At 50.8% G+C, this 26,952-nt stretch overlaps 1 protein-coding gene across 5 annotated transcripts in view; it reads right to left on the bottom strand.

Moving 5' to 3' along the window:
- The window catches only part of CHST3 (carbohydrate sulfotransferase 3), a 37,682-nt gene extending 12,689 nt beyond the window's left edge, over window positions 1–24,993 (bottom strand). The window contains exons 1-2 of one of the 5 annotated variants that reach the window (XM_074339568.1): window positions 24,027–24,993; window positions 20,064–20,149 (exon numbers count right to left, since the gene is read on the bottom strand). The gene's annotated coding sequence lies outside the window, so the exon portion shown is untranslated. Of the gene's footprint in view, window positions 1–20,063; window positions 20,150–21,327; window positions 22,293–24,026 lie in introns of those variants that run through there. The other 4 variants (XM_019745982.2, XM_074339570.1, XM_074339569.1 and 1 more) reach the window with 4 other exon arrangements.
- Between the last annotated feature and the right edge of the window lie 1,959 nt (window positions 24,994–26,952).

Genomic DNA, 26,952 nt, shown 5'->3' with positions numbered 1-26,952 from the left:
GTCTTGAAGTCTATGGCACACACAAATGCATAAGCTTGGAGGGCCGTCTCCTAAGGGAAATAAGCAAGGCACAAAAGGACAAACAGTGTATGATTCCACTTACATGAGGTGCCTAGAGGAGCCAAATTCATAGAGGCAGAAAGTAGAGCGTGGTTGCCTGGGACTGGGGGGCAAGGAGGATGGGGAGTTAGTGTTTAATGGGGACCAAGTGTCAGTGTGGGAAGATGAAAAAGTTCTGGAGATGGATGGTGGTGATGGTTGCACAACACTGGGGATGTACTTAATGCCACTGAACCACACACTTAAAAAAATGGTTAAAACAGTGAGTTTTATGGTATGTATATTTTCCACAGTATAAACAAATAAACAATGATGACGGTGGGCACGAGAAAATAGAGGGACAGAAGACTCTAAGAGGATCCCTGCTTCTTCCTGTGGATAGCAGTCTTACTCTCCACTGCAGCCACAGCACCTGGCACAGAGCCTGGCATGTGGCAGGGCTCAATAATTCTCGTAAAGTTCATGAATGTATTCATACATCGTCTTGAAGAGTTAGCTGTGGTGTCCTATTGAATGGTCTTCTCTTCCCCAGTGCTAGTGTTGTACTGGACGCAGAGAAGATGCTTGATTAATTTGCCATTGATCAAAGAACGTTGGCATTGTTAATTTATTGCACAGAAAGATGTTCACGTTATGATACTGCACCAAAAAAGAACGCACCAGTATCTAAAGTAGAATTTCACGTAGTCAAAAAATGCGTGTGTACACACACACACACACACACACACACACTATATATATATATACATATACTCTGTGAGTGAGAGAGAGAGACACTCTGGAAAAGTCTGAGCAAGTTAACAGTGATTATCTCTGTAGCTGGGAGTATACTTGACTTGCTTGCTTTTACTTATTGTTTTTGAAGCCCTGTGACCTTGCAAAAGGACTTAACCCTGAATGGTTTCCTCATTTGCAAATGGGGATATTTACAGCATCTATTGTAAACTCAGTGGCCAGTGAAATGCTGAACCCAAACTGAAGATGTGAGTGAGACTAGTAAGGAACTGCTCGCCCTATCTTTACAGAAGCAGCCGAATCTGTGGCTTGTGCACTGGTGATTAGTGTAGGAATGGAGGGTCTTAGTCCCCTAAAAATACCCAAGATGAAGGAAACACTGATAACCTACCCTGACCACCAGCTGGAAATGTCTGTCAGGCAGAGCCACCACCCACTCACATATGGATGACATTTGGCCCTGGGCATCTCATCCTGGACCCTTGGCCTTATCTGGAGGTAAACTCTCTGACTTTCTCTGTCCCAGGCACTCCAGTCACCTGTAGCCCTGAGGCAGCAGAGCAGCCAGACAGAGACCCAGAAACACCATAGACAGAACCTTCAAAGATGCTCTCTTCCCAACTTCCCTGCAGGCCTGAGCTGCTCATAAATCCCACATGGCCCCGCATGGCCAGGAAGGGCTGAGCATGCTGACAAGAGTGTGGCCACAGGAATGACAGAGGTAGAGTTGGGACAATGGATCCTTGTAGGGCAGCCTTCTCTTTTCTCATTGTTGTGAAGAGCAAGCACTGAGACGTCAGGCCTCGGAGCTGTCAGGCTGAGGACAAGCTGAATGCCAGTGGATTTTGCCCCCAGGACCAAATCATGTTGCAGCAGGGGCTCAGGGGAGCAGCCTTACGCAAAGCCGCTTGGCTTTCCAACTTTAATTGTACTTGCCTTTGACAGTACAGCACTGAGGGGGTATTTCTTTCTAAAAGGTCCAAGATAAGTCTGTCCTGTACACCACCCCCCAATCATGAAAATCCTGGCTCTTGCCCTAAAACTGCAATATGTCAGGATTTGAAAGGGCTTGGAAATGTTCTTATCCACCCTTCCTCATTTTTTATCTATAGAAATTCCGGCTCAAAGACGGGAGGTGCTTGACCAATAGCACATAACTGGACGGTGACAAAACACAAACCACTACATAAATCTCCTGTCTCCCGGATTAGTAGTGTCTCTTCCCAACTTTATCACCCTGACTCTCATAGCTTATCCACTCAAGAACCTTCAGCACAAATACATGGCACACAGTCCACCACTGACCAGTCCTGTGCCTGGAGCAGACATCACTAATCAATCATCATCCTCTTTTCAGCTGAGACTAGATGTAGTCCCATAAGCCTTCTCAATGTAATGCCAATCCATTAGAGTTGGAATATGTGATAAAACCGATTTTCCCTCCCAACTTTATGGGATCCTTAGTGGCAACCAAACAAAATTCTTCACCACCCCTCAGTTTGGCATTACCCCACAATGGCAGCCCAAATTCCAATACATAAACCCTCTTACATAAACCCTCCATTCAAGCACATATTCCATCCTCCAAGCCTTTAATTTAGCCCATAAAGCCATTTACTGAACAAAACACCACAGATTACAATTAATAGTAAGGTTACCAAGAATAGTTGAAGCATCAAACTTTGCTAAACAAATATTGTTTTTTTGACGAGAACTGCAATGGATGCAAGGTAAGAATTCCACCTTTCTCCCTTGCTTGGCCTGTGCCTTCATGAACGAGACTGGAGGTGGAGTTGCAGAGAGCCTAGGAAATTGCACAGAACCCCTGCCAATCCATTCCACACCACAGCTGGCAAAGATCTTTACATGGCTAATTTTATATTATTACTCACATGCCTTTATATGTTTTTATGAATAAGAGCCCAAATTTAAAAAGTCTTCGGGCTTCCCCACAAAATGCTTTTTTGGGTTTTGGGAAAATGTGAGCAAGTCCACTGGAGTGTGTCTGAAGTGTGAACAGAGTCTGCTATGGGTATTAGAGCAGAAAAAGGTTGAGGCCAATTGCCTAAAGAAAGCATATAAGGACAAATTGGAATGATATGTGGTGCCAATTTTCCACATAGTAGAATGAAGAACAAAATGTCCTATAATATACTGTGTGGGTGAAGTTTGGGGAAACAACTGGCAGAGACTTGGTGCTCATCGAGTGCCCACATGCCCTCTGCCTTCCCAGCCTGCCTTGCAGTTAGGTTGAGGTCATATGACCAGGTTCTGATCAGTGGTTTATAGGTGAAAGTGATGTAAGCCATTTTGAGGCCTGGTCCTTAAAATGATGCCACACATTCCTCTGGCCCTCTCTTTTGCTGCGGCAACGCTGGAGGCCACAAGTGCCAACTGGCTTAGTACAAGAGAGAAGCAGCCCAGCTCCTGAGCTGCTGCTTGGAGAGCCACTCAACCTGCATCATATTTGATGCAATGAAAAACAAGCCTTTGTTGTGCTAAACCACTGAGGTGTGGGGGTCGAATTGTGATTACAGCATAGCCTGTTCTGTCCCAATACATAGGATTCTCTCCTGTTGATGGGAGTGTCCTTTTTGAAGGACAATTTGGCAAAACCATCAGGATTTTAAATAGGCACATTCTTTGACCCGTGAAAACTCTAGAACTCCACTTCTAGGAATTAATCTTGCAGATACACTTGCACGGTCACAAGGACACAACAATAAACGGCTTATAATTGCAAAAGCCTGAAAATGACCTTAATGCCTGTGAATAGGCAAAAAAAAAAAAAAAAGAACACGAGTTAGATGACAGTACGTTTGTCGGTGCAATATACTGTAATGATTAAAATGAAAGAGGCAGCTCTGTATAGGCTGATATGAAATGCTGTTCAAGATATGAATGATACAAGCAAGGGGCAAGAGTGTGTGTGGTGTACTACCATCTGTGTAAAAATTGAGGTGGGTACACACGGATGCTGGGACATCCTTAGAATATTTCTAGAGAGAGAAATAAGTAATTGGCAAGAGTGGTTGAGGGAACTGCGAAGGGGGTGTAAGGGGTCCCACTTTTCACTTAGACCCTCTTGCATTGTTTGAATTTGTTACCAGATTTATTACCTTTTCCAAATAAAAGGGAGTGATTATAAAATAAACTGAAATAAAAAGAGTGTATAGAGTTGTGTTCCAATCCATTGCCCTACACAGGAGTTCCTCGAATAATGTCACTTAGTTCAACGTTGTTTCATTATAATGTTAAGAATAAAAGAAAAATCAGTTCCTGGCGGGGCCACTGTGAGGGGTTTGCACATACTCTCTACGTCTGCATGGGTTTTCTCTAGATCCTCCTGTTTCCTCCCACATCCCACAGATGTGCACGTGGGGTGAACTGGTGCGTCTCACTTGTCCCGGTCTAAGTGTGGGGTGTGTGTGAGTGGGCCTGTGAGGGAAGGACGTCCTGTCCAGGTTGGGGTCCAGCCTTGTGCCCTGAGCTGCCAGCATAGGCTCTGCCACCCATGACCCGGAACTGGAATAAGTGTGTTGGAAAATAATTCTTATTTTTATGAATCTTTCTTAAATGCATGTATGGCTCACATTTATTTCAATGTTTAAAATTAGAAGTGGTTTGGGTATTTATTTAGAAGTTTGGTGATGTTTTTGTGACCAGAAATATGCCATAGGAACTTAACTCTTGTGTGCATCAATTAGCCTATTGGGAAATTGGTTTTTATCATATGTTTTTTCACTTAAAGTCACAGCTTCCAAGAACCCATTGATGACATTAAGTGAGGACTTACTGTACACAGTTAGTGCTTCATATTTCCTTTAATGGCGAGTTTGTCTAAGAAGCTTTGTGATGACCTTAATCCAGCACAAGCAAGAGGGAACTTGACAAAGATAGTAACTGTACCAGATTTCTAGCATCTTGAACCAAAAAATGCTGTGAAGCTGAGGACAGCAAATAATTTTCATTCCATGAGTCAAAGCCAATAGATTGGTATTGGCTGCCTGGACACTGATGAGAAGAATTCTGAGGTCAAGATGGTTTTCCGCAGCCTGGAAACCCCTGGACGTGGCTGCTGCAAACAGTTTCAGGCTTCCCAGCTAGGAGGGCAAGTCTTTTTCAACTCCCAGGCTGAGGCTGATCCATTGGAAGTGGCTACCTGGAAAAGGTAGACATCCAGGGGAAGAGCGTTGCCTTGCCTGGTGGTGGCTGCCATGGCTGTGGTGCATTTGCTGAGTCGGCTTGAGCACTGCTTTTCAATCCTGACAGCATGTGTGTCATGCGGGAGACCCTGCTCGCTGCACCATTTGTCGTGCGGGACGGCCTGCGGGGTCTCTGCTCCCGCTCCCCATACAAGAACACAGGATATGGTGAGGCCAAAAAGGAACACCCACGGAGCCATAGGTAGGGGAGTCATACCACTATATTCTCTCTGGCGGCACTATACTCTCACTGGAGGCTGGATCCACACTGTCCGCAAACCGCCATCCACGCTTGCCAGCCCAGCCACCATCTTCTTGCTAGCCCCCATTCTTCTCTCTTCTTCTCTCCTAGCGTAGCCACAGCAGTTATACTAGTGGCCAATGGCTCACTGGTTACAGCTGACGGCCAACTAGCCACAGCTGATGGCCATCCAATCACAGTTGATGGCCATTTACTACCTGAGCCAGCACCTGTCCATGTGAGGCCGAGAGCCTGGAAACTACTCTCTGGGGCTCTGCCCCCACAATGTGCGAATCATCTGGGGGTTTTCAGAAATTACTGAGGCCTGGTTCCTACCCTCAGAGATTATGACTGAATTGGTCCGGCTATGGCTTGGGTATGATGGTTTAAAGCTCCCCAGGTGATTCTCACCTTGAATTGGCAAAGATTAAGAGCTGCGCCTTACAGCACCCAGCTTCTTTAAAGAGCAGTACCTCAGGGTCTCTCAGAGAGCAGGAGGGCCTGCCTGTGTGGGCTCTGGCTCGGGAGCCAGGCCAGATTGGCAGGGGGACAGGTAGGCCGCATGAACAGGTCTGTGTTCCTTGTTTTATTTGAGACATAAGTGCTCGGGGAGTTTCTAGGCCCATGTTTGAGTGGCCTGTTTAAAACCTGCTCCCCATGGTGTAAAGGAAAGAACTCAGGTTTCTTCCTTCCTATGCAGGGGAAAACCTAGTTCTTCCCCACGTTGTGTTTCTTCCATGTGTGTCTCCTTTCCTTCTACATAGAACGCTATTAGTCACCAAATGTGTGGGGCTTTTTCCCAACAACAAGCAAGTCTCTGACAAATTGTAGAGTGTCCAGAATTTGATTCAATTCTTTTTTTCTCCCCCTCTCTTACACCTCCTGCCCTACACATACACACTCTGGTTCAAGCCGTTGTTTCTCAGTCTAGTTGTGTAGGACACAGCTCCCTGGCCCATGCTGGTATGATGAGCCTTGCACTCCCCCCGGCTGAGGCAGTCAGTCACCAGTCAGCCGCTCACAGCAGCCCGCGGCAGCTCTCACCGGCTGCCGGCCACCCACACTGGCTGCCGGCCGCTCATGGCAGCCCACGCCAACCCCAACATCCGGCTGCTCTTGGCAGCCCAGCTCCAGTTCTAGCTGTTGTTCACAATCTTAGCTGTAGAGGGCGCAGCTCACTGGCCCATGTGGGAATTGAATCGGCAACTTCGGCATTAGGAACACAGCGCTCCAACCACCAGAGCCACCGGGATGGCCCCTGATTCAATTCTGATGCTACCTAGAGAGTGTCAGACACAGGTTAAGGGCTCAGTCCCATAAAACTGCCCTTGCCCCACTGAAGATGCCAACCACAAGCTCAGGTTATCAGCTGTTCTTCTGACCACCCAGCTGTAGGTCTCATAGATCCAGGGACGTTCCAATGACTTCCTCAGGCTCCATTAATTTGCTAGAGTGGCTCACGGAACTAAAGGAAACAATTACTTATGTTTACCAGTTTATTAAAGGATATGATGAACAGCCAGATGAAAAGATACATAGGACGAGCTCTGAGAAGGTCCCGAGCGCAGGTGATTCTGTCCCATGGAGTTGGGGTGCATCACCCTCCCGATATGTATGTGTTCACCCACCTGGAAGCTCTCCGAACCCCATACTATTGGGATTTTATGGTGGCTTCCTCGCATAGGCAGATCAATTAATTTCATTTCCAGCTCTTCTCCCCTTTCTGGAGAAGGGTGTGTGTGAAAATTCCAAGCTTCTAATTATGGCTGGGTCTTTCTGATGACCAACCCCTCCCTCCCACCCCATCCAGGAGCCCACCGAGAGTCACCTCATTAGAACAAGAGATGCTCCTAATGCTCTTGTCACTTAGGAAATCACACGGGTTTTAGGAGCTCTGTGCCAGGAGCTGGGTCTCACACATGGAATACCACCCAGCAGTTAAAAAGGCACGAACTGTTCATATACACAGCAATCTGGATGAGTCTCAGGGGTATTAAGTTGAGTGAAAAAAAAAATCTCAAAAGACTATATACTGCATGATTCTTTTTTAAAAAAATAGTATTCTTGAAATGACAAAATTAGAAGACTAGATTAGTATGGCAGAAGTTAAGGAAGAGGTGGTGGCAGGAGGGAAGTAGGCACAGCTATAAAAAGGCTACACAAGGGATCTTTGTGGTGACAGAATGTACCAGTGTATATGGTATATCTTGAATGTATCAGTGTCAATATTCTGGTTGTGACATTGTACTAGAGTTTTGTAAGATGTTACCATCAGGGGAAGCTGAGTCATGGGTTCATGGGATCTCACTGTATTATTTCTTAAAACTGCATGTATATCTATAATTAGCTTAAAACAAAAAAGGTTTAATTCCAAAGAAAACTAGCTCCCACAACTGTAGGCAGGGTTTAAAGAATCTTTGGAAAAATGAAGCTAGAGGTGGGTAATAAGACTGAGCAGAATGGGCTTCCTGGGGCAGAAGAGTGAACTAGTTAAATCCAAACTGGAACTCCGAGTTTGGCATTTTGTAGAACCATGGACTGGTGACTCTCGTGGTGTCTGTTCATGTGCAAGGATAGACTGAGGGGCTTTTTTGGGGGGAGGATGAATGAGGAAGTAAAACTTGATGAGAAAACCCCATCCTTACAGTAGGGGAAAGAGAAAGAGGGAGCAGGGATCTGGAGCGAATGACATGGTATCTGTCCCATCAGCTGGAAGGCCTGGCAGGAGCTGCAATTAGAGAGGAGCTAGGAGCAGGCATGGAGTCCATGTGAGGACACATAAGACTCAGAGCCCAAACGGAGATGCCCAGAGATCCCTGGGAGACCTCAGCAGGTCAGTGAGGCACGGCCTTGGAGTGAAGATGATTCAGACAGCCATGCTAACTGTGCAACTCTGGCATTCACGGTTTGGCGAGACCTGGGGATATCCGGGTTACCGTTGAACTAACTGCTCATGGGGCTTACCAAGGGGAAGCAAGTCAGGCTGCTTTGTGGAAATTCTTCACCTCCCAGGCAAGAAGGAGGAGGAGAAGGGTTTGAAGAACTAAGGTGAAACTTTTAAAAGGGAAAACATTTGGGAAAATACCTAGGGAATCTCTGGGTGATAAAAGCTCACATTCAACAAGTAAATCCATTTGCTGAGCCCTTGTTCTAGGCCAAGCCTGGGAAGAGGTACTGGGAATAGAGATAGGGATAGACAGAGCCGCTGCCCTATGAGCTGAATAATAGCAGAAATTAACACTTATAATGAACCAGGCACCGTTTCGAACACTTCACACACATACATGTATTCAGTCCTTAGAACAACCCTACGAGGAGGTACAACAGTACCTTCCTAGATAATAATAGGTAATAACCACCACCCCCATCTAAGGCAAGCAGAGGCCGAGCAACTTGTCCTCAGTTACAAGGTAGAACTGGGACGTGAATGCGGGCAGTCTGTCTCCAGAGCCCATGAATTTAACCACTATGCTGAATCACTGAGCAAGCAGATGTTGCCAAAGGTGGGAGCGCAGCTCAGAGTCCTGGCCAGGAACTGGTCTGCCAGGATCTGCCACCAACTTTCTTGCGACTTGGGACTGCTTTCTAGACCTCTTTATGTCTCACACTCCTCTAAGAGACACACATGTCCCCAATATCAGGTCCTTGGAGTCTTAGAAGAGACATGCTTTGTAGGCACAAGGCCATTGCCCACTGGCCGTCCCAGATAAGCAGCTGTCACTGGCTGCTCCTGGCCCCAAACCTGCAGTTTTACATGGCAGCTGGGCTGCTGCAGTAGGTCAGATCCCAGAGACGGAGCAGGCCTGAAAGACAGCACCATGAAATGCAGTGGAGGAGACCAGGATAGCATCATGTAGGCTCCATTTCTCCAGAATCAAGTCCAAACTCTTCCATGTGGTGTTCTACCTGGTCCTGGACCACCTTAGCTTTCCAGTTGGTCTCCACAGCTCCCACTGTGCAGCCGCCCCCTGGCCAGTGGGCCCCACCATTAGCAAAGGACACGAGGATAGAATGCGGCAGGGCTGGGATCTGAACCCATGTCTGTGTGGCGCAAAGGTGGGCAGTGTGGTGAGGTGGAGAGAGCACTGATTAAGGGGTCAGACACACCTGATTTGTTCTTCTTCCAGCTCTGTCACTCACTAGCTGTATGACCCCAGGTGACTGCCTCACCTCTCTGTGCCTCATCTGGAAAACAGATTAGTAGTAGCCCTGCATTAGTTTCCTACGGCTGTTGTCACATAGTACCATATACTCAGTGGCTTAGAACAATACATATTATCGTTCTGAATGTCAGACAGCCAAGGTCAGTCTCACTGGCCTGAACTCAAGGTATTAACAGGTCTGTGTTCTTTCTAGAGGCTCTAGGGGGAGAATCTGCTTCCTTGCCTTTTCCAGCTTCTTGAGGCTGCCTGCTCAAGGCCCCTTCCTCCATCTTGGAAGCCAGCAATGGCTGGTTGAGTCTTTTCCTTGATTCATTACTTGGACCTTCTCTTCTGCAAGCAATCTCCCTCTTATAAGGACGCTTATGATTACATGGGGCCCACTGGATAATCCAGGGTCATCTTCCTATCTCAAAATCCTTAATCAGACCACAAAGGCCCTTGTACCACGTGAGGTAACATATCTACAGGTGCAGGGGATTCATGGATGGACTTCTTTGGGGAGGGGAGTTATTCAGCCACTCACAGGCACCCACCTCATGAAGTGGGATACTACAAGGTAAATGCTTAGCATGGTCTCTAACTGACAGAGACCCATGATGCTTAATTCCAGCTGGCCTTGGGTTTGTCCTACAGATTTGGGGTGGGGATGGTGGTGTCTGTGCATTGGTATTTTTATAAGCTCCCTAGTGACTCTATTGGGCAGCCAGGGGTGGGGTTGACTATAATAAGCACTGAATTCATGTTAGCAGTTATTCTTATTCCGCACAGCTACTTAGCACCGAACCTCAGTGCCCAGGAGCTGTTCAATGGAAGTTTGCTGGATTAGACGGAACGGAGTTACTCCTGGGGCCCCAAACTGCCCCTGGGATAGGGCAGGAGGGCTGAGAGTGTTTCTTTCTGCTGCACTATAGCCTGAAGAATGAGGTTCTGTGGGCAGACAGAGGCTGAGGCCTCCAAATCAACCTCACACCCAGAAATGGCTGCCTGGGGGGCTGGAGTCCTTCCTCCTCCCCAAAGTCCAGTCGAGGGGGACGACTGGGCAGAATTCAGTCATCAACGGGCCATTGTTAATGGAACAGAGGGCCTCTGTGCCCATTTAACACTTCCCCGCCTCATGAGGCTGCTCCCAGCTGAGGGCTGGCTTCTGGAGGACTGTGAGGCTGGGGAGGGGGCCACAGGGGCCCCCAGGCTATGAAAGGGGAGCATTCGGGGTGGGGGTTGGTTGGAGGAGCAGAGGCAGCTTAGAACATAGGCTAGTCTCATAAGTTAGCAGGCTGGAAAGCTGGGGTGCAGGCGCTCAGCTACAATGCCAGGAAGAGGTTCTAGTTAAAGCTGGGAGGCCAGAAACAGCCAATGAAACATACCAGACCCCAACCAGAGCCAGGGGGACCACTTTCCCCATGGGGTGGTCATGTGTGACCTACCTTCTTCCCTTTAAAAAAACAGAAAGGTGAAATCCATATGTTAAATGGCACCTTTCATTGCCTATAGAAGAACAGTGTTTTCAAAAGGGCTGGGAGGGTTTTATATTCTGTGGGTTTGGGATTTAAGAGGTAGGTAATTCAACCAGGGTTGGACATCAATGTTCCTTTGCTTCGTAGACCTTTTCTACATTTAGCACTTGATATTAATAGTGTGAGATGGATTTCAGGAGGGTGGGGTTTAAGATCCCAAAGATAGTGGCCTGACCAGAATCCTCAAAACAGTTAGACACCTATACTTCTTGTGCTAGCCACCACCAATTCTCATCTGTTGGGGAAAGCAATCCTCTGGAAGTCTCGGCCAAAGGAGTACATTGCCTTAAAAAAAAGTTCTAGGAGGGTGGGATATCCAAGTGGGGTCCTGGGCCAGCAGCAGCACCTGGGAACTTGGTAGAAATGCACATTCTCGGGCCCCTCCCCAGACATCAATCAAACTCTCTAGGGGTGGGCACAGCAGACTGTTTCAAAAAGCTTTCAGGTGAGTCTGATGCATGCTCAAGTTTGAAAACCAGTTCTGGAGTGATGTTTTTCAAACTTCAGATTGTGCAATCAGTTTGGTAAGTCAGACATGCTTTTCAAAAGAAATAGAACACAATTGTGTAGAACAAAAACTATCCGAGTGCATTATGTGTAATAAGGGCACATATGGGTTTCATAAGACTTTTGTTTCAGTTGTGTGTGTAAGTCTTTGTCTGAGGTTCTGATTGAACAAAGCAAAATGATTGAAAGCCACTGTTCTCGAGCTGGAATGTACTAATTTCAACCAGCTTCCCTTTTGCAATTTGTCTGAATCAGGAGGTTTGAAAGATCATGGAGTGAGAGTTCCCTTGTCCCTAGCATGTACTCAGGCGATGAACAGATGAGAGGGGCTGCTTTCGGGGCAGACAGCCTCTTTACAATGCTGGCCTAAAGTTAAATTGTGCATTTTCCCCACATTTGTAAAACCTGCTGTCCCTCTACTGCACCCCCTTCTATGTGTATATACCTACAGAAGTATGTGGACCAAATGACTGGTTATATCCGGGTGGTGGAACTGAGGGGTGGTTTGTTGCTTTCTTCTCTGTATTTGACCATTTTACTTGAATTTTGCATACTAAGCATCTATCATTATTATTAAAACAGTAAAGTCACTACTTAAAAAAATACAAAGCCGAGGGTCCATTTATGTATGGAAATACAGAAAAGGGAAGGCATCCTCCACCGTGCATGCCTGGCCAAATTCCACCTAAGGCTGAGGGCAGGCATCCCACGTGTCCCCAGAGCCCTCATTGATCGGGCCCCCATGGCCATAATAAGTTCCCTCCCACCTCCTCTACCCCTCTTCACATCTGTCACCCTCTCCTCCTTAGAAAGCCCTTTTGCATCTCCTGGTTCTCACACCAGCCCTGTGTGCACCCTGGATCCTTACCACTACCCTCTCTGTCATTATCCAGATGACAAAGGGAGGTCCCAAAAAGCTAAGTCACACTCTGGTCGCAGTCTGGGATGAGATGAGAGTGAAGGGTGAACCCTGCCTGTGTGAGCCCCCACACAAAGCAGACTCTGAACACGCAGGCTGGCCATGAGGCAGCATGATCTAGTCAGATCACCATGGCCAGACTGACCCCACAGGCCCCAGCTGCAGGCACCTGCCCAGCCAGACAAGAGGGGAGAATGAAGAAAGAACAGCTAGGAGCACAGCGTTAACCCAGAGCCTGGAGAATGCTACCATGTTTCCCCGAAAATAAGACCGAGCCAGACCATCAGCTCTAATGAGTCTTTTGGGGCAATTACATAATATCGGGTATAATATAATATAATATAATATAAGACCGGGTCATATTAATTTTTGCACCAAAAGACACATTAGAGCTGATTGTCCAGCTAGGTATTATCTTCGAGGAAACACAGTATGTAGGAAGCTGACGGATTTGCTGGGACTGCAAGGAATGAGGGATGTGGGGGCCTTGTTGTGTCCTTGGTGTCATGTGGGGGGACTCAAAGGTGATGGCTGAGCATGGGGGCTGGGATGAGAGTAGGTGGCATAGCTTGGGAGGGAGCAACCCCTTAGCAGGGACCCTAGGCAGTGGTCAAATGAGCAGTCCTGGGCATAGCTGGGGTCGGCAGGGGGGCCTGTGCTATTTCCTAAGCTGCTGTTTTCAGGTTGTGCCTCAGTTTGACTAATGGTGGAACAGGAAGCCCAATAAGTATGATTTTAATTGGCTTAAAACTGGACAATTTAAAAGCAGTTTATACACAAGAAACTGACCATGCTGGTTGCCTTTGTCTGAGGCAGGCATGGGAAAGAGATATTGCCATGTATCTTTTTGTACCTTTCCAATTTTGTACCATGGGCATGTAATACTTATTTTATAAAATTTAATCAAATTAAAAAATCAAAATAAAAGCAGACACCAGTTTTTACCTATAAAAGTAGAGAGGCAAAGTTCCCTCAAGGTTAGACTCTCCCATTTTGGACAAGTCATTTTAATAGGCCTCTAAATTTAAGCAGAGGCCAAGCTAGAAAAGAAAATTTGGGGGCGATGAGAAGCAAAACTGCCCATACAGTGGAATTTAACTGTCTTCTCTCTGCGAGAAAAGTGGTAACTGGTTTGGGTCTGTCCCCTCCCTCCTGTGGAGGGAGGAGTTGCCACCTCCAAAACCTGAGAGGACGTAGGGGCTGAGGGGGGCAGTGTCAGGAAGAGCTACCTGCAGACTATGGAATCCTAAGGGATTCCCAGATACCCTGTGGAAGGCAACTGGAATTGTGCTAACCATGTGGCACTTGCATTAAAGGGGGTGAGGGACCCCTGAAGGCTGCAGGCCCTGCAGACCTCTGGGAGTCTGGCACCTGTCCACTGAAAGCAAGGCAACCTGTCACCTGCTGGGTGATCACAGAGGCCAGGCCTCTCATGGAGGCCCTTTGTTTCCAGGCCTTTCTAGGAAAAAGCACTGCCAGGACCAGGGTGGAGGTGGCACTCCAGCAGGGGGTGGGGTGGGGGTGGAAAAGAAAACTGCCTCCCAACCCCCAACCGGAAGCTTGGGTAGGGCCCCCATGGCTTCAGAACTGCGCCTGGAAAAATGGTGACTCATGGCCCAATGGAAATCAGAGCTTTTCTCTCACCCCAGAGCGTCACTTGCCCTGTAACACAGGGACCCATGACTGTAGAATGAATCAGAAATGCAAGCCTGAGAAAAGAGCTGGCCTGCACGGCTTAAGATCAGAGGGCAGCTGACGCCTTCCTCCTTCTGTTTCTCTATCTGCAGGAAAACTTAAGTCTCGGTTCCTCCCCTTTCCAGCCCAGGTAGTTCAGGGGACCCAGAAAACCTCCCTAAGCCTCGGTGTCCTCACCAGGAAAATGGGGATAATCAGGCCTCCCTCAACACTCAGTGCAGGGCTGGTCATTGGGGCCTCCTCTGAGCTGCTGCAGGGTGGGTGGCACAGGCTGGAGGGGAGTCACAGCAGTAGCTGTGGCAGCCTGGCGTCCTGTGCCAACAGACTGGGCTAAGGAAGCTGGCATTCAGCCTCTTGCTTGACTCATATTCCTTTTCCAGGTCTGGCGCACCAAAAACAGGACAGGCGCCCCCTGAGCCCCGGCGCTCCTTCCAGAGGGGAGAGTCTTATCCCAAAAGGCCACGAATGCAGGGTTTGCATGGCCAAGGAACTGAATACTCTCTGCCACCTCCTAAATGGATCCACAGTCTCCAAGAAGTTTTGGTAAGTGATCCACACTCTGAGATGAAAACTCCCTGGCACTTCCTGTCTGCACCACACCATGTGGCAGGCACAGATTCAGTACTTCACCTCTTGTGATTCTCTGGTGGCTTCAGTTACAGCTGGATGGTGGAGTGGCTAAAAGCATACATAGGTACATCTGGAATTGAATAGTCAAGGGTTTGAATTCTGCCTGTGTGACCTTGGACAAGTCACCTAACCTCTCTGGGCCTTAGTTTTGCATCTGGAAAATGGAGCTACCTCATGCAAGCAGAATGATCCAAATAAATCACTTAGCCTGAGGATGCTTAGTTCATCAAGAGCGCTGAGATTACTCAATAGTACCTTCCAGAAAGGCAAAGGCCTCTGGGACCTGGCATAGTGCTGAGCACACAGTTCAGCCAAGCTTGCTTTTTAAAAAGTGATTCCAAGAGAATAGCAAACACCATTCTCAAAGTTTGACACAGGCTCCTGAGCTGTCCCCGCCACACCCAGAATTCCAACCAGAGGCCTGGTATGGAGGCCCTTTTGGAAGTTCTTCTTGCCCATCACCACTTCCAGAGGCTCCTGCCTCAGCCAGGTGTATGAGTAGGGGTGGGGTGGGAGGCCCCAGGTCAGGAGGGGAGGGGTGGGAAAGCGGGAGACAGCGGTTGGGGAGGGGAACCCGGACAGGAAGCCTGAAGCTGACCTCATCCTGCCACCTGGGATGTGAGGGTCCCCTTGTGGCACAAAGGCACCAGAAGAACTAGAGGGCAGACTGGCAGGTGGGCAGTGGGCAGCAGACAGTGAGACTCAGTGATGTCAGAATGACTCAATGGCTTGCCCCTGCACTGTGAATGGTGAGCTGTGTGCTGTGGACTCACGGTCTCCCATCTCCCTGCTGAGCATCTCTCCTTCTGTTACCTCCTGCCCTCCCTTGCCCCAGGGTCCCATGGTTACAGCATCCATGCTCTGCTCTTGGCTGCGACCCCAGCCCAGGGCACATCCCCAGGCTGCTTCTGTCATGTCCAATCTCCACAATGAAGGAAGATCCAAGGACAGACAAACCTGGGTTTCATTACTGCCTCTGAGTCCTCCATGCTGAGTGACCTTGGGTGGATTACTCTGCCTCTCTGAGCCTCGGTTTTCTCATCTGTGAAACAGACATTGCTAAAAACCTTGCTGGGTTGTGTGGGACTTAGTGAGAATGTCTGTAAAGCATCTGGCACACAGCAGGTGCTTAGCAAATGGAAAGTATGGCATTCAAGGGCTTCTATGATCGCACCTCAGTTTACTTCTCCTGTTGCATTTAAAAAGGCGGGGGGGGGGGATAATACCACATTCTTTTTGATGGTCAGTTGGTACCAGGAAGTGCTCTAAACACTTGTATAGAAAAACATTTTATTCTCCTATCACTCCCATGTGGTGGGTACTAGTAGTATCTCCATTTTACAGATGAGAAAACTGAGGCACAGAGAGGTTAAGCAACTTGGTCATGGTCACACAGTCAGTAAGTGGGGAGCGGTGTTTCCACCACGCAGGCAGCCTGGCTCTAGAGCCTGCATATGTAACCACAACTCTATCCCACGTCATCTCTCTCTTCTTTCTCTGCGTCCTACAAGTTCCAGTTCATTCCAGCGGGACTCCTCACCATCCTCTGCATTTGATCTGAACTCTGCCATCCCAGTGCTTGTGCCCAGGTTTCCTTCTTGCACTGGAATACCCATGTCCCATGAAGCCTTCCCCAGGTCTTCCCTCAGGTCCACCTTGTAGGCTCATCACAGTTGGACTCAAGGTTGTTATTTGTGCTGGTCTGCTCTCCTCTTCTAGCCTGGGGGTGCCTTCTGCTACCCCCAGCCCACCCTGTACAGTGTCAGGCATGAGCAGGTATGCAGTACCTGGATGGGTGATGCCCTGACCCTCATACGTGTTCCGCAGGTGGTGTGGAGGAGAATGCGACACTCAGGGCCCCACACGTCTGCAAGGACAGCTCAAGGGCTGCAGCTGGAACCACCCTCAGGGAGGCAGCCTGCCAGCTGGGCTTCCTTCTCTTTGCTCAGGGGAAAGGACTCAGGCATGGGAGGCCTGCATTGCCTGGGGATCAGGGCTGAACCCTAGAGAGCTTGAACTCATGTCCATCCACAAAGGGGACAGGACTGAGAAGCCCTTGCCGGAGGGGTTGTGTAGGGGGGCCCATAGTGCTATCACCCACCAGCCCATCTAATTCACAGGGGACTCTCAGAGGGTTTCAGGCCCATCCTCAGGCTCCTAGCCCAATGCCCACAGGGTAACGACTGCAAGAGGCCATCTGCTCAGGGTCCTACTCTCCCCTCCTGTCCCTGTCCCACACAGGGCCTCTGGTCCAAGTCAGCTGCCCCTTCCCACTCACCACGACAGCCACCACCTCTGCCCAGAAACACATCCCTCCCAGCAGGAGCATCCTGTCCTGGGAAGATGGGCACTGTCCCAACAGCTCAGCGAGTGGCTCTTGGAAGGGCAGATCCACGCCTCCTTCCTCCCAGGGCCCCGCGTCCCATTCATCACTCATGGTTCCACAGTTGCGTATGGGTATTCACTGCATGCGTGTGTGTGTGTGTGGGGGGGGGGCCTGTGCTAAACACACACAAAGGGGAACAAAGCAGATGTTGTCCTGCCTCGCAGAGCTCAGACCCAGTGGAGAGCACAGACCGTGACACCAGGAATGGCAACACAGCTGGGGAAAGTGTGATGAGGGGGACATGCAGGCTGCCACAGGGAGGGCCACTGAGCTCAGCTTCCAGAAGGCGACATCCAAGCCGAGGCCTGAGGATGAATGGGAGCTGGCCACAAGAAAGGAAGGAAGAGCGTGTGCTCAGCAGCTGGAAAGGCTACAGAGAGCAGGACACGTGCAGATAGGAAATGAGGACAGTTTCAAACTTGGGACACTGAAAACAAGGTGAGGGCTGGTGAAAGAAGAGGCTGGGGGCGAATATTCACTGGAAGTCACAGGGCCCATGGAAGCCACCAGGTGTCCTGGGCAGTTCAGCGCTTGCTTCAGGGTGGGGTTTCTGTCTTGCTAGAATGGCCATCAGGGAGATGGAGTCCCCATTCTGCCACTTCCTCTTTGTTCATTTAAATCCCTCCTGCTGCCACCTACGCCACTTCCTGAGACCGGGTCATTGCCAAGGGTGAGCAGCAATGAGCAGATGGCCGGGTTTGCAAACGAGGCTGCCGTACTGTCAGAAATGCCCTGCCTAGGTCAGCCTGGGGAAGACGAGGCTAAAACATCCAGTGGCAGTGCCCACAGGCGCTGTGGCTACCTCTGAAGCCAGCCTCCCCACAGTTACCTGGCCTGACCCAGCAGCACGTCCTGGCCACAGTTACGAAATAAAAAATAAGAAAGTTATTGTGTGCCATTCGTCGTCTCGGGCTGCAGCCCCAGCAGGACGTACACACACACATACAGGCGATATCGTGGCAGGGGGTGAGCACTGACTCTGGACCTGCCTGCAGGGCTCAGCCCAGGGTTGCACTCACTGGTTGTGGGAAGAAGGCGACTCCTTCTGCCTGTCTGGTTCTGTGTGCCCATCTGTCAAATGGCAGTAACTGTGGCACCTACCTCAAGAGGTAAGAACTCAGTGAGTACAGGCCCGAGAGGTGCTAAGTACCGGGCCACGCACGCTGGTTGTTATCACCACTATTTCCTGTGCGCCCCACCCTTGGGTACCTGGACCAGGTGCAAAGCGATGACGAAAAGTAACAGAAAAATCACCACTCTCAGAATAGAAATAAGACAGGGTGTCTGACCTTTGTGGTCAGGGCTGTTTCGGTTCTTCATCCCCTGCGACAATGCCTTCCCCATTCTGATGCTGATTCAGAGATTCTAGGTTCTAATCTCGGGCCTCTTCAGGCATGTCTGCTCTTAACCGTGCTGTAACAGGCCTTCTCCAGAGGAGAGCCAGGGGCCACCCCGAAGCCCCGCCTGCCCGTGTGGTCAGAGTTGTGAAATTCTTTGCTGAAAATCAGCGCAGTCTCAGCCAGAGGGAGGCCCAGTTTGTTTTCACAATATTTCCTCAGATAGCGCTGCTTTGGCTCAGACACTTTAGCACTTTCCAGAATCCTGCAGATGGTGAGGCAGCTGGAAGGGAAGGGAGAAGAGAGAAGTGGGGAAGAGAGTGGGAGAGGCCCGGGGCCAAATCTCAGGTAGCTGTGTGGGCTCACAAGTACAGACATGGGCAGAGCATGTGTGAATAGGCACGTGTATACACACAGGGCGGCTGGAAAGCAGGTCGATCTGAAGAGGAGGCTGACAAACATCTAAGCTGTACAGGCTTCTGATAAAACAATTTTCATCATAGAGAAGCCTAGCGCTCACTATGTACAGGCACGTTTCTAAACTCACAGATATTAATTCACTTACGGCCCTGTTACCTATGACCTAGCAACCCCCTCTTACCAATTAGGACACTAAGGCCTAGAGAGGTTAAGTAACTTGCCCAAGGTCACATAGTTACTGAGCAGTGCTGTGGGCATTCTGGCTTTAGCGTATGTGCTCTTAACCATTCTATAGCTTGTTTTTTAGAATGAGTGTGTCCCCTGTGTTTGTGTATCTGTATGTGTGTGAGTGGGTGTGTGCATGTGCTTGTGCCTACAAATGTTGTTCCGGTGTATAATGTGCCTGGCTGTTTATAGAAATAGTTGTGTGTAGGGGTTATATCTCAGTGTGTGTGTATTTCAGCCCATGACAATGTGTGTGGTGGCCTGTGAGTACGTGGGTTTGTAGCCTCTCCCACCAAGGCTGCAAGCTATGCACTGAGTTCCCTCTTAGCAGCCTGACAACAGTGAGACAAAGTGTCTCCCCACCCGGAGGCAGCACCCACAGCCTTCTGGCAGTGCCCGCTCCCCGCTCCCCGGATCCCAGAGGTTTCTGTGTGCTGACCCAGCTCAGCACAGCCACATCCAGTGAGAAGGCCCCTCAGCCACTCCTTGGGTCAGGGAGAGAGGCCCTCAGCTGCCAACCCTTCCGGGGGGACTGCCTCCACCCCAGAGCTCTGGTTCTCCCCTTCTCACTGGGTACTGGGTTTTAGAGTGGAGCGACTGAATTCATTGAAGTTATTAAATTATCGTGAATCTGCTCCCTCCTACCCCACAGACACAGTGCTCGAGCTTCTTGAAACCACTGGTGTGAACTCACACCCCCAGCACCGTAAGCTGATAAGGCCTAAGCTGATATGACTGTAGTTAAAAGCAAACAACCTTTACATTCTAGTGAGTCCAGGAAACCCTATAACGTAAATGTATGGTTTTTCAGGGTTTCTTCACATGTGAACCCCACCTTGGAGAATCACGACAGGGAAAACCGGCTTTGGTCTATCCACTCTAAACCAACGTTCATGATGTAAAGAGCTTCCTCAGATGCCACAAAACTGGGGAAAACAGTCACTATTCTCTGTCATCAAAGGCAAACTCAGCAACCTAGAGACCACCCTGTGCCTCGCCCAAGCTGGGCGAGACTGGGAGACTTACTCAGATGGAGCAAGGCTGAGCTGCAACCCGCGGCAGTCTTCTCTCCAGCACGCTCTTCCTGCCCCAGCCGCCTGTGTGCCAGCGTCCTGCAGCACAAGGACAGACCAATGATGGGTGTGTTCTCTGACTTTTGAAGCTCCCAAAGTCAAGAGGAGGGGCTGGACTAGGAGGGGGCAGGAAGAAGAGAGCTGGAGAAGGCAACCAGGGAGCCAGGTGTAGCCACCGGACGGGAGGCCAAAACAGCTTCCAGGCTGGCCTCTGAGATGCTTGTTTACTTGTGGCATTCAGGAGAGGCTGAGCTGGGAACTGGCTTATTTATTTTCCACACTTTTCCAGCAAAACCTTCTCAGAGAGTTCTCTGGACCCCTAGTGATAAATTTCCCAGGGCCCAGAAAAACCCACAGCCTCTCAGCACACAGCCATCTTTGTGGCGAGGGATGGCAGGGATGCAGGCAGACATGACGGTACTGGTGGTCAGGGGCTGCCATGCCCTGCCTGCCCCCTCCCTCCACGCTAGGGGTGGGGGTTGCAGGAGCAACCGGCCAGATTCGAGGCGATGGAGATGAAGGCTGAGTGTGTCCACCTTCAAGCACAGAACAAACTGTCCAGTCAGCCAGGGACCACCCCACATCCAGCTGTGAAATCCACATAGCAGGGCAGGACAAGCAGCATTGTATAATTTGTTTAGGCATCAGAGAAAAAAAAAGGACAAGTCTTTCTGTTTAAGGAATGAAAAGAGAGCTGTTTTCCTTTCCTCCTGTGTGACTTCATGAAGGGCAGAGACCTCTCTGAATGTTTCCTCCTGGCTAAGATTCCCCTGGCTCCCCTGCTTTGCGACTTCCCAGCAGAAGGACTCACAGCCTGTCCTTGGCTTTCACCCATCATCTGCCAACGTTCCCAAGAACTTCCATGTGTCAGATACCGGGGTAGAGCCAGGGGTACAAAGATGAAGAGCCCCTGTCCCTCGGGTGGGGCAGCTTCTCCCCCACTTCCATCCTGATAGCATGTCCGCTCCACAATGGAGGCGGGGAGAGGGACTTCGGCACCCTGCAAAGGCTCTCAGAATGCACCCAGGTGGGCTGCCTATGGGAGGTGGGCTGGGCCTCTGGGTGGTGCTCCCTGTTTAAGGTCGCCAGCTTTTCCTGTACTATGGACACCTGTATTAGAGGTTCGTGGGGCAGAGGTGGGGGTGGGCCGGGCGATGAGAACCCTGCCCCAACAGGACTAATCCCTCTTGGCCTTTGAGGCGGTATAGAATACCAACCAGACTGAAAGCATGGCTGCCCCTGAGTGCCTGCAGGGGCCTGAAGGCAGCATGGCTTGCAGTCCCCAGCTCCAGGGCCACGGGCATCCACTGCACCTCTCTGAGCCTCGTTTCTTCATCTGTAAAATGGAGGTAGGAACCACTGTCCCTCTGTGGGGCACATGTGAGAAGGCATGAGCTGGGGACCAGGTGAGCCATGTGGTTTACACTGCCCCCCCACCTCGCTGCCCCGGCTCTCCTGAAAATCAGACACTGTAGAGCAGTCTAGCTCTCCAGGGCACGTGGGATGGGATATGTAGTATCCCATTTGGATGCTATATAGTAATCCATTTGAGAATGTTTACCTGGCAATTTCTCCCAAACCCAAACTGTGCTTTGTCCCTACTTCTCAGATAAGCAGCAAATTATTTCTCACTGGAATTACTGTAACATCTCCCTGTAGTCACTCCCAAACCCCCAGTTTCCTGACTCCAGATCCACTCTAGCAGCCTGGTACCACCAGCCTTTGAGTCCCATGGCCCATGGCGTAACCCGGGCTGGGCAGAGTGTGAGGAAAAAGAAGACTGCCGTCAGAGGCCCCAGGACCATGCTAATAAGTGCATCGGTGTTGCTTCCTTGTTGCCATGGAGAACCAATATGGACCTTAGAGACAGCCCAGCTTGGTGGAGACAGCATGGGTCCAGAGTCAGACCGTCCAGTTCAAATCCCGGCTTTGTCCCTCATTAGGTGTGTGCCCTTGAAAAAGTTACAGTACTTAACTTTCCTGAGCCTCAGCTTCCTAATTTATAAAATGGTGATAAAATGCTAACCTCACAGGTATGTAAGGGCTTCATGAGAAAATGTATGTATGTAGAGCTCTTAATTCACAGAGACATGATGAACGTGGAAAGGTAATATTAGGAAAGGACTGGCCACAGTGTTCCACCTGAAATTGTGGGTGGCCAAGCCCAGATCACTGCATCTCTCTGGTGCCACCGTCCTGGGTGCTGTCCACATTCTTTCCTAATTTCAGCCTAAAGACCATTTAGAAGCTTGAATTGCACACTGAACCTAGTCACAAAGGGCCAGGGGTGGGGATATGACACATTTCTTTGCGATTACATGGCCCTCACATCCTTGCACGCTCTCAATCCCATGCCAGTAGGGAATCATTCCCAAGACTGCTTGCAATCCCAGTTCCAAGGTCATGAGACATTGCTGGTCCTCTGGGAAGCTCAAGCCAGCTGGTGCAGAGGTCCCCACTTGATGCTCAGTGCAGGAACTGTGACCACCCCTCCACCTGCTGCCACCACGGACACAAGCCCCTGCTGGAGGACACAGCTCTTAGACTCTTCATGAGACCCATTTCCAGCCAGGCCCGCAGTAGCCAGGTACAAACACCCAATACCACCCCCAGGTTAGCCAGCTGCCAAAATGGAGACTTTCCTGCTGTCTTTCTTAGGGGAGCAGAGGCCATGATGAAACTCAAGTCCCCAATGGCCAGCCCACAGGGCACAGTCGAACAAACTGCTTGGGCCAGAACTTTCCCAACCCGATCAGGCAGGGCTCCCTGTAACCACCCAGGACCCTCAGCAAGACCAATTCCAACCCAGCTGAGGCCACCAGGCTTGGCACATAGTGAGTCCTTAACTGATATACGTCAGTGGTGTCGTTACTCATGAAACAACTACTGAGTAACCACTATGTGCCACTCACATAGGTCCAGGACAATCCTTGAAACATCCTGGGGCCCCAGGACACCCGGGCATCTGAAAACAAACACAACTTCAGGTGCAATGAAAATAACTACGGCGTCAGAACCACCCTGATTTCTCTGTAAAATTGGAATCTTAAACATCTCCCACCCCATTTTACACATCCACACCCAGGCCTGGCATCTCCTCAGCGTCCCCCTGCAAGTTCTTCTGTGGAAGCACATCCGCTGGGGGAAGGGTCTGTGCTTCCTTCACAGGCCCTGTCACTGCCACTACCCAGCTGTCCAGCTCAGCACCAGCCTGCCAGCCTTTTCCACTCTGCTCACAGACTCCAGCACGCCAGGTCTGAGTTTATGAATCACTCCCTCCTCTTTCCCCACCTCGCCTCACCTCCGGAAGGGCTGCCCACACCCAGACACATTACCCAGACATCGAGTTTTCACACCAAACTCGCTCCTGATGTACCCAGACAACCGATTGCAATGTCTGCTTTCCCCTCCCCACTTCTCGGCCTCCGGGTCCTGACCACGACTTTCCAAAGACGAGGCAGAGCCGACCCTCCCCGTCGCTCTTTGGGGGTCTTCACTGGGGACTGCAGGAGCAGCAGAGACCGTGGATTTATTTAAGGGAAGGAGGACACGCTTGGTCTAAAGATCCAAGTCCCTGCGTTCCCGGAATTGCACATTTCGGTCTTCGGCTTGTGGCTGGTCCGTGTGGCGCGCCTGGTTCGTGTGGCGCGTGCTCAGAGCGTGTGCGTGCTGTTTGTGGCTTCAGTGATGATGAGCTGTGTGTACCTGGCAGTTGTGAATCTGGGTGCAGTGCGTCTGGAATGTGGGTGCCTACGTGGAATTTTCTCGGAGCCGGGAACTCCTTTCCCCTCCCTGTTTCTTCCCCTCTTCCTCCAAAGTTTGGTGCGCGGGCCGGGGAAGGTAAGGGACGCACGGCTGGGCAGCCGGCCTCCTCCCGGCCCCGGAGGCGGTTCCGGGACGCCAGCGCCCAACTTACCCCAGCCTCCAAGCCTTCTCCGGCCGGGGAGGACCCGACTCTTCGCGGCTGGGGTCCGGCGCCGGCAGCATCCGCTCACAACTTTTCCCTCCTCTCGGTAGAACCAGCTCCCTCGCGGCCCCGGCTCTGCGCCCTCCCCCGGGGCGGCGGCGGGGAGGATGGGAGGGAGGCGCGGCCCGGCGGGGCCGGTTCTCACGCCGGGCGGGAAGCGGCGCCAGGCGGGCGCCGTCCTGTGCAGCGAGCGAGCAAGCGATCGGTGCTGCCCGGCGCCCTCCCCGCTCGGGCCCGAGCCGGCGAGCAGCTCGCGGCGGCGGCGGATTCCTGAACTGCGTCCAAGGCGCCCGGGGAGCCCTCCTTCTCCTCCTCTTCTTCCTCACCCCACCCAGCTCCCACCCCTGCGCGCCCGTAACTTGGGAACCGTTGGCGAACTTGGCGCAGCTCGGGCTCCGCGCGGGCCGGGCCTCCGGGTGGAAGTGGAGGACGAGAGGGAGGAGCGGAGGGGCTGGGTGAGGGGGCCCGCCCCCGGGGAGCCGTGCTCTCCGGGACCCTTCGTTGGGCCTTTGTTCCCGGCGCTGCACCTCTGCCCGCCTCTCCCCAGGGACTCGCTTGGAGCCGCTCGGACCCCCAACCCCTCCCAGAGAGTCTTGGGAGGAGCTCCTGGGCCTTGGGTGGGTAGGTGGGGAGATGCGGTGTGGAGATGGTCGCGGCTTCACCCTGTCGGAGCAGCCCAGCCAGTTACCAGCCTCCCATCATGTTCCCTCGCAGAGAGACCCCTCTGGCTGTGAGGGTTCTCCGCCATCTCTGCGGTGGGGGGGATCTTCACTCCCACCCCCCGGGGGGACCAGTGGTCCAAATGACGGTCCCTCGGGCTTCCAAAGACCACAACACCCCCTCTCTGGGCGGTCCCAAGTCACCCACCCGCCCTTCTGCGCCTTCTGGTTTCGCCAGTCCAGGGCTCCCCGCGTGCAAGCCCCTGGAAGGGAGAAGGAAGCGGGGTCCATGTGGACCCACGTGGAGCCACTTCACATTATGGTCTGACCCTCTCGGGTAGCTGGTGCCTCCGGCCAGGGGCTGCTAGATGAGTAGGGTCCCTGTCGCCTCCAGAGCGTGGGGCAATGCCCTGCTGGACTCGGGGGTACAAAGCTTCACCAGGAACGCGGAAGGGCTCGGAATTGGAACGCAAAGCAAATCGAGCCTCCTTCTTACTTGCAGGAACCCTGCTGATGTGCACACTCCCAGACTTGGATTCTGACTTGCTAGGCTTTTCTCTTGAGCGCCCCAGCATTGAGCAGCATGAGCTAATAATTCAGGCCTCTATGACAGTGGTCCTGGCATTTAATGGGAATTGGTTTTAGACGCAATAAGTCATTTCTTGTAAAGGAGAAATAGAATCCAAAAAGGCAAAAAGAAAACCCTCAGCATTTGCACTTGTTCCCCCCTCTGTCATACTCAACATTTGTTCCTGAGAAACCCAAATAGAATTAAGCATGACCTGGGCCTTCCCAGGAGCTGGTCCTTACAGGAGGGGGAAGGCAGAGGTCCCCGTTCATTATGTGGGTCCAGACCAGCCCAAGTTTCCCCCAGGCTGTGGGCTGGAGGGCACCTGGGCCAAGTGCTCCAGACTGTGAGGGAGACCTTGGTTTCTCTTTTAGCAGAAAAACCCAACTGGGTGCTTCGGTTCTATTAACAGTTCTGTGACCTGCTATAGGGGACCAGAGATTTGGTGAGAATTCAGACCTCAGCTCACCTCCTGGGTGAGCTCCCTGAATACCTCTCTCCATATCTGCATCTCCTGGCTGGTCCCACCGTCCCATCCACAGGGGCCCGGCCTCTGCCCTGGATCAGCCTGCGTGCTCTCCAACAGGTTTTCAGAGCCCGTATCTTCACACATGGGTTTCTCCAGACTCCATCACCTCTTCTGAGAAGGGAAGGTCTCTGGGTCAGCCTCACAAATCTGTCATTTAACTGCACCTGCTGGCCTTATAAGGGAGGCCTGTGGGACATGGGGAGTCTTGGATTTTCTTGCCAGAACTTGGTGATGCACTTCAGAGGGATACAAAGGCCGAAACCTAGAACTGTGTCACCACCAGATTATGGAGAATGGGATTCTGTGCTACTGAGGTAGGGGTGGGGAGGGGGAGCACAGTTGGTCACTGGAAAATGCCTGTGTTCACCCAACACTAGTTGAAGACATATTGGATACTGGGGCCCACAGAGGTAAACACGACTGAGTCCCACCTTCTGTCCAGAGAAGGCAGACCTGTGTCTAAATAAATACTAGTGATACAATGGTCTATGTGAGGTGACGCTGGGGTGGTGTGGGTGTCTCCAGAAAAAGACCACAGGCTTGTACAACAACTCCAGGAGACACAGGGCACACAAAATGTGATGTGACTGTTGGCCCTTGGAATTGTGCAATGCTGCAGCCTTATTTCTGAAGCTGAAGACCTCAGGCCTGGGTTTAAGAGATGAGTTCAGTTCGGCAGGTAGAAGATAGAGGTCAGACAGGGTTTTCTAGGTGAAGGGACAAGCAATTGAAAGAAAAGTGTATGAAAGGGTATTCATTCCCCAAGCTTCAGGCTGGCATCACAGCCAATACCTGGGCCTTCAGTGAGGGTCTCTTGGGTGCAAATGAGAGTTATAGGATAAATGTCTGATCCACGACATTGGGAATTTTCGTCCTGATAGTATCTAGGCTCAACTTCTTTCCACAATTGTTCTGACAAGAGAACTGGTCTCAGTCAGTTTTTGTTCTGTTTTTGTTGTTGTTGTTGTTGTTGTTTGGGTTTTTTTGTTGTTGTTTTTTTACCCTGTTTGGAAAATTGAAAGAACTTTCCAGGCCAGAGGCAAAATTGTAGAATGGGTAAAAATATGGGTGCCTGAGTACCATTTTAACCAAGCAATTCAAGTTAAGGTCACTAAGAAT

The sequence above is a fragment of the Rhinolophus sinicus genome, linkage group LG07 (genome assembly GCF_036562045.2).
Source record: "Rhinolophus sinicus isolate RSC01 linkage group LG07, ASM3656204v1, whole genome shotgun sequence".
Taxonomy (NCBI): Eukaryota; Metazoa; Chordata; class Mammalia; order Chiroptera; family Rhinolophidae; genus Rhinolophus; species Rhinolophus sinicus.
This window is presented reverse-complemented; position numbering and strand designations above follow the sequence as displayed.